Below are 7,644 nucleotides of genomic sequence, written 5' to 3'. Positions count from 1 at the left end.
TCGTTTTCCACTGGTTCCTTCTCAGTCTGACTCCACTCGGTTCTCTCTGGCCGGCCTTGGCCCCGGTCGTTTTCCATCATACAGACTACCGACTTGGTGTGGGTGGAGTCGTCAAAGCAACGCAACACAAAACTCGAGTTTTTATGAGACAAACAGTGAAGCCATAATGCACACAGCCTTAAACACTGTTATCAATGTGTGACAGTGGCTCTGTAACTCCAGGCTGCATTTGTCTTTTGGTGAAGTTTGAAGGTATACATCAAGTCAGACATTTCCCTGAGAAGCCAGAAGACTTTAAATCATGGCTCATTAGATGAGTCTGAGAAAGAACTCCTTATTGGTAGTAACAGGAATTGAACCCACGCCTCTTGAGAGACTGGAGCCTAAATCCAGCGCCTTGGACCGCTCGGCCACACTACCTGTTTCACACACACATAAGTGTTCATCCAACCTTGAAGTGTCAACTGGCCATTGCTGCATCAAGTCACAGAATGTATCTTTCTTGGAACAGGGAGAGAGGGGCACGGGTGAGCATACACACAATACACACACACACCACACACACAAACACACACATGCGCTCTGAAATGTTGAATTTATTCTGGTGCTGAATTGTTCATAGTTATCTGTAAAAGTAAATTATTATTTTACAATCACTTTCAAGACTATCAGGAGTCTGGATCTTTGGTGGAGCGACCGGCCCCCAGTGACGTGGAGGGAAACCCCGTAGCGTCAGCACAGGTTCAGACTGCTGGACGAAGCCACACCTGGCTTTACCAACGTGACACAGCTGCTGAAGGAGCTCCGGCTCCAGGCTGCTCACTCAGAGGAGGAAGAACCAGATGTTGGACTCTGCAGGCCAGGGGCCTCGTTGATCACCTGTTGTGGAGGATTCAATTCAGTTCAATTCAGCTTTATTTATGAAGTGCCAATCACAGCATAGTCGTTTCTAGGCACTTTTACAGAGCAGACCCAACAGATCCACATGAGCAGCATAAGCGACTGTGGAAAGGAAAAACTACCTTTTAACAGGAAGAAACCTTTGCAGAACCAGACTCAGAGGAGAACAGCTTCCTGCTGTTCCGGTTGGGGTGAGGGGACAGAAAGAGAAGGAGATAGGACAGACAGTTTCTTGTATCTACATACATTTCATATATAAACAGAGAGGACATGGGCTACAAGAGGAACCATCATCAATGACACGGAGGAATAGAATGAAATTACATTGAAACGAGAGAAAGGAGCAGAACTGGGAGCCGGTTCCACGTGGTAGGAGCCCGGGGTTCAGTAAACGCTTACATCCTCTGGGTCCAGGTTACCTCAATTAATCAATGAATCAGCTGTTTGATTGATCTGATTGTCTCATTAGATCAATTCATCAGCTGATTGATGTTCTGTTGGTGATCCCTCAGTCACGGCTCTAGTCCACCTAAGAGACAGTCTCTTCGTCCAGGGTTTTTGTGTTCTGACTTTTTAGTCTCCCACAGTGGAAAGAGAGAGAGAGGGGGAGAGATCATTTTATTTCCATTGAAGTGGACACAGGTTCACAGGATCCACACTAAAAGTCTACGAGCACCAAAAGCAGAAACATCATCTGATTTATCAAACCATGCAGCTCTTTCCCTTTATAAATCCCAGTTATAGGAGCCAAATCATGAGACATGAGGCTTACAATGGACATTTATTGGTTTAATTTATCTTATAAAGGATCTGTTTCATACACTGAGTCTATACTTAGAGGTCTGCTGGAAACACCATTTATTGGTTTAATTTATCTTATGAAGGATGTGTTTCATACATTGAATCTATACTTAGAGGTCTGCAGTTATTTTGTTATTTCGAATGTTTGTTTCCATTGCATACTGCAGATTGAGAGTGTATTAAGAATGTTTTTGTAATGATAAGTTAAGAGAAATAAGTTGAGAGTAAGTTCAGAAAAGTTTTATTGACTTCAGATAATCTTGATTGGAGCTTATATGGTGACGTTTAGTGGAACCTCCCTCTGAGAGACTCAGGGATGGGTTCTCGGACCAGACTGCTGTCCAGTCACAGGTTTGGTTTGTGTCGACGTATGCGGGGACGGAGGCTTCACAGTTTTCTTACCGCAGCTGCAGCATGAAAGTTACGTTTTCTGTCGGTGATAGTTACCTGATCACTCCTGTAAGAAGATCATCCTGTGGAACTGGAAAATATTGTCTTTTGATTTCTTCGCTACAACGGAGTACTGTGGAGGTTTTCTTGCCAGTGGAAGCAGCCATGGCAGCACCAGTAAAGTAAACATTGCCCCGCGAACCGTCGGCGCTCACAACAGTCCAGCTGGAAGGCTGTGCAGGTGGATTCACCTCATATCGCCCTCCACACACACTTTCTGATATTTTTAAAATGAGGAAAGCCTGACTATCACATTGTTGATGGCTTAAAGGTAATGTTCTTCACACACTGACCACTCCTGCCTCCATGACAGTAACTACATGATGTCTCTTCCACTGTGAACAGCAGCCAGACAGCTGATCATGAACAGCAGATGTAGACTCTGCTTTTCACCCTGGAGATGACTGCCTTCCCAATGAACACCTGGATCTCTCAGGAACTTCAACAGCTCTAGCAGAGGCAGAGTGCTGCATTGGCCGGGAATCAAACCCGGGTCTCCCACATGGCAGGCGAGAATTCTACCACTGAACCACCAATGCTTACATATGGGCAAAATTCCACCATGAAAAGACATCTGGTCCAACTGCTGTGACCTCTGACCCCTCCCCCCCACACTGTGACCTTCACTCTTCCGGTCAGAGTCTTTGGACTCAGTGGACAGCAATGTGCTTCTCCTTGTCAGTATAGTGGTGACGATCCCCACCTGTCACGCAGGGGACCGGGGTTCAGTTCCCTGTGTACTTTTGCATTAAAGTGGACAGTGGTAAGAGAATGAAAGAAGTCATGTCATATTGGAAAGACATTGCCAAAAGTCTCAACCGCCTTGAAGCTGTTTATGCCAAAGAAGCAGATCTCACATCAGACCCACAAACTGAGCCCCTGAGAAAGCACCGTCTGTCACAATTACAGGATCCCAAGGATGCTACAGAAATCTGTACATGGCCATCCTCGACAATCTCTCAGAGCAGATACTTCAGTGTTTTGCGAATTTGGAAAGCATGCGCTTCTTGGAATTAGTCAATTCAGGGAAATTTGATGAGATGAAAAAAATGTTTCCAGAGGAGGCCTACCAGAGTGTCCTGAAATGTTCTGGCCAGTTCTTTGATTCAGGGAGACTGAGGTCTGAACTTCATGTCCTTTAATCAAACCAGGACTTGCAGGGCAACAGGGTAAAGCTATGTGATTTCTTGCTGTTTCTGAAAGACATGGAGCTGGACAGTGCAATGCCTCAGCTGTACAAACTTGTCATTAGTAGCAACGATTGGTGCTACATCTGCAGGTGTGGAGAGGAGCTTCTCCTGTGTAAAGCGGCTCAAGTCTTACACCTGCAACACAACGGGCCAAGGCTGTTTAAGCAGCCTAGCTCTGCTGGCCATTGAGAGGTCACTGGTCAAGTCCCTGGAAAAGACACCTAGTTTGTACGACAGGGTCACAGATCATTTTCTTGAAAAAAGGAGCCATGCCATTCAGAGTTGTTTGTCCCATAAAAACTCAAGTTTCATGTTGTGTTGCTATGACAACTCCCCCCACACCAAGTCGGTACTCTGTATGATGGAAAGCGACCGGGGCCAAGGCCGGCCAGAGAGAACCGAGTGGAGTAAGACTGAGAAGGAACCAGTGGAAAAGGACTGATAGAGCTGTCCATGGTGCTGAAGGATCAGCTTAATCAATACAGCTGTAAGGGACTTGGTGTGAAACACACACACGCACGCACGCACGCACGCACGCACGCACGCACGCACGCACGCACACACACACACACACACACACACACCTTTAGAGTGACATGATATAAAATCATATCAAAGGGGGTTTGATGGCATTAAACTTATTTCCACTGTTGTCATGATGACTAAAGGGAACAAAGGAAAATTACAAGATTTCCTTTTTTTTTAATTTCTTGGAGTGTCACCAGACTCTCAGCTCATGAGACCAGACACGATACTGGGTTTACCATCATGAGATGAGATTTCCACTGTACTTTAGAGAAAACTAAAATGACAAAATATAAGACTGGAAAAACAGACTTAAAAGTCATAAAACAATAAAGGTGCATTTTGAAATGTTTTATAATGGAGAGGAAGTAATTTATAGTTGTGGAGACATGCAAAAAGCTGCTCAGCAGTTATAGGAAGAGTTTGATCACTGTAAATGAAGGCTTTGCTATTGATTATTGAGAAGGATGTGAATCATCGTGGACATGACACTTTTTGTTAAATGTGAAAAAAAAAGCTGAGAAACTGTTTTTTCTCCTATAGTGTATCATTTTACATTTACCCTGGATGTATTTACCCTGCTTTTGTGCAATACCCCCCAGGTGTTCATGTTGTTGACAAATGGGGGCCATTTTCTCAAAGGTTTCCATTAGAATATTTCCCATTAACATTCTCTTTGACCAACCTGAAAACTATTGGTGGGAGACAACTGAAGGGCTTGTCCGGGAATTGAACCCAGGACCTTTCACACCCTAAGTGAGAATCATACTCCTAGACCAACATACTACCACCTTAAATCAGGAAGGTGATGCAGACTCCTGACAGCCTTGACAGTGCTCATGGAATGACGACATCCTGACAAAAGGAAATGAAAACCTGAGTCACGATGACTTCAAGAAATTCAGCTGAAAGTTCAGCTTGTATTGGAGGACTTGGATCATGATGGTAAATTTGACTTCAACCTCTTCAAACAGTCCAGCAGGACGTTCATCAAATGTGCCGATCAGAGCTCTGAACTGAATAAAGGAGTTGTGGTAGATAATGTATGCGATCCTGAGCTCAGTCCCCAGCGTCTTCAAACTTTTTGTCAGTAGATGACAGTAAAACCTCAGCAGAGGAACTCACTCCAGCTCAGCATCAACTCTTCCAGCTCTCCACTGACAGTCATTCAGCAGCAGAGCTCTGGAGAAGATCAGTCTTCATTCTGCTTCTCAGAAAGCATGAACCCAGGTCAACAACGACTTCAGACCGGTGTCTCTCACCTCTCATCTTCTCAAATCACTGCAGACACATTTTTACTAATCCAGCCAGGTCAGAGGGAAAGAGAAGCTCCTGGGTCTCTCTCTCCTCACTTCAGCTGGTTTTCCTCCAATGGAGGGAAAATTTCATTCAGCCAAAAGTTTTACTGAGCATATTAAACAGAGTGAGGCCGAAACAAAAGCCTTGTAAAAATCCATGTTTTAAACCTGCTGACTGGTAATTCAGAGGTAGAATTCCTGACTTTCAGGAGGCTGTGGTTAGATTCCCCATCAGGACGTACAGTAGTGTTTATTAGTGCTGTTTTTGATTGTTTTGAAGCTCTGCTTCCCAGTGGCTGTTCAGCCTTTTCAGTTGGTCCCAGAGCTGCTCTGTGGAATCTAAATGGGATTATTATCCACTCCTCATCAAGGGCCGGGAAGTCTTGGTGCTCCCTAAAAACTCTCTCCTTCCTGATGTTCCATTGGTGGAATCTGCCCCGTTCAGTGAGGAACAGCATTTCTACATGAGGCCCATCAGGTCTGTTTGATCGATGATCATTTGATTGTGTGTGATTGGTGGAATCTCTACTAAGCTCCGCCTCTCCGGTGCTCCAAGCTGTTAATCTGCTCTTTCACTGCAGATTATTGACAGAAAATGAAGTGCAAACATTATTAGTTTATTATCATTAAGAGTTTATTTTGTGGCTTGATTGTCTATTCTGTTTCTGAGTGACTGGGGCGGAGTCAAACATCATCAATCGTGATATTAAGGAGTTCCTGGATCCGAACCTCACTGGGGCACACTGTGAGATACACTGACAGATTGTGCATGAGGCCTGTAAAATCTTCAATAAACTATTCAGAGACTTGAAACCACTTCGACACCACTTGGAGGTCCCCCAGCTTTCATTCCAGCCCATCCTCAACCCTCTAGATCTTTCCTATGCAGAGTTACAGCTCACTTTGCTTTTATGCCGTTTAAGTATATTTTATTATGTTTGTTTGGTTTTCAATTTCTTTTGTCTGCTTTTTCCTCTTGTTTAAGCCTCTTTTTAATGACTAAAACCGGACTAAAACCCGTTTGGTTTTGTCGACTAAAACGAGACTGTGGACCGTCGGCCCTCACACCGGTCCAGCTGGAAGGCTGTACCGGTGGATTCACCTCATATCGCCCTCCACACACACACTTTCTGCCATGAGTTGATATTTTTAAATGAGGAAAACCTGCCTACTACATTGTTGATGGAGATGGCGTATTGTTTAAATCAACACAAGATATCCACATTAAATAAACCTGAGTGGGGTAGTGTCATTTCACTGGTCAAAACAAGAATTTAGATATCTAGGAATTGTTGGAACATCTGACAACGCAAAACTTTTTGATTGAAATTATAATAAGCTAATTAATCAAGTGATCCAGTACGATGGGAAGTTCTGCCTTTATCTCTCTTTGGAAGAGTAGAGACCGTGAGAATGAGTTTACTTCCTCGTCTCCTGCTTTCATTCCAGTCGCTACCTGTCAGAGTTATTCTGCAACGTGAAAATATGTTACATTTAATATATATTTTATTGTATACAGTTTCTTTTTTCTTTCCTTTTGACCACCTGTCTCCGACAACATATTTTGTTCATTTGTATAAAAAAAAAAAAAAAAAACTCAATAAAAAGTTACAAAAAATAAAAAAAATAAATACACCTGAGTGTTTTGTGTTGATGAAATGTGACTAGAACATGTTTTTCTGAAGTAACTTCAGGTCTTTGAGCATTTTATTCCTTCACGGTTTTATTTTATTCCAACACTATTCAATGTCTTTTATTCTAATATTCTTTGATCACTTAAAAAAATGTTATTTTCTGATTTCCTGCTGGTATAAAACTGGCCCCATCCACATGGCAGCTACAGAATAGCAGTTCTAAACACAATAGAATAACAGCATAATGTTACCACTGCTCTCGGTCTCTCTTTAAGTGTATTAATTGTCCCTTGTTTTGGTCACTTGTTGTCAATAAAATATTCACGATCTTTGAAAACCATGGCTGGGCCTTCAGAATAAACAACAATGATCACTGGTTTATTGAGGCTGGTTGTTCACCTGGAAAAGCAGGAGAGAAAGAGAACTTTAAATGTCTTCCTAACTGGAGCTAACAGCCTCATGTGTTCAGCAGCAGTGAGCTCTCACAGAACTCAGTGTGAGTTCTGAATGCAGCAGTTTCTGTTCAGGTTTTGGGTTTTTCTCCAGACTTGAGTGGGATCCAAATCCATGATCAACTTTTGAAACACTCCAGTGTGTAGAGGAGCTGTGAGGGGAACTCATGTTCAAGGAGTAAAGGATCGTCCACGCTTTCCACGTCCGCATGTCCTCTCAGTCCACATGATGTAAAAATGGTCTTTAACCTCTAGTTAGATGTTCCACAGGTGAAGACGCTCGGGATACAGTGGTAAGCATGACTTTGTTCCAAGCAGTGTGTCTGGGTTTGATTCTCAGCTGTCACAGGGGTGTGACTTTCCTCTGTAAGTTGAAGTGTGAGTTCTTTCAAAC

At 43.3% G+C, this 7,644-nt stretch overlaps 1 non-coding gene across 1 annotated transcript; it reads right to left on the bottom strand.

Moving 5' to 3' along the window:
* Positions 1-2,619: 2,619 nt before the first annotated feature.
* Positions 2,620-2,690, bottom strand: trnag-gcc (transfer RNA glycine (anticodon GCC)). The gene has a single exon. It is a non-coding gene; the product is annotated as a tRNA-Gly (tRNA).
* Between the last annotated feature and the right edge of the window lie 4,954 nt (positions 2,691-7,644).

This window comes from Salarias fasciatus, unplaced genomic scaffold (assembly GCF_902148845.1).
Source record: "Salarias fasciatus unplaced genomic scaffold, fSalaFa1.1, whole genome shotgun sequence".
Taxonomy (NCBI): domain Eukaryota; kingdom Metazoa; phylum Chordata; class Actinopteri; order Blenniiformes; family Blenniidae; genus Salarias; species Salarias fasciatus.
The sequence above is the reverse complement of the archived record's forward strand: the minus strand, read 5'-3'. Positions and strand labels throughout refer to the sequence as shown.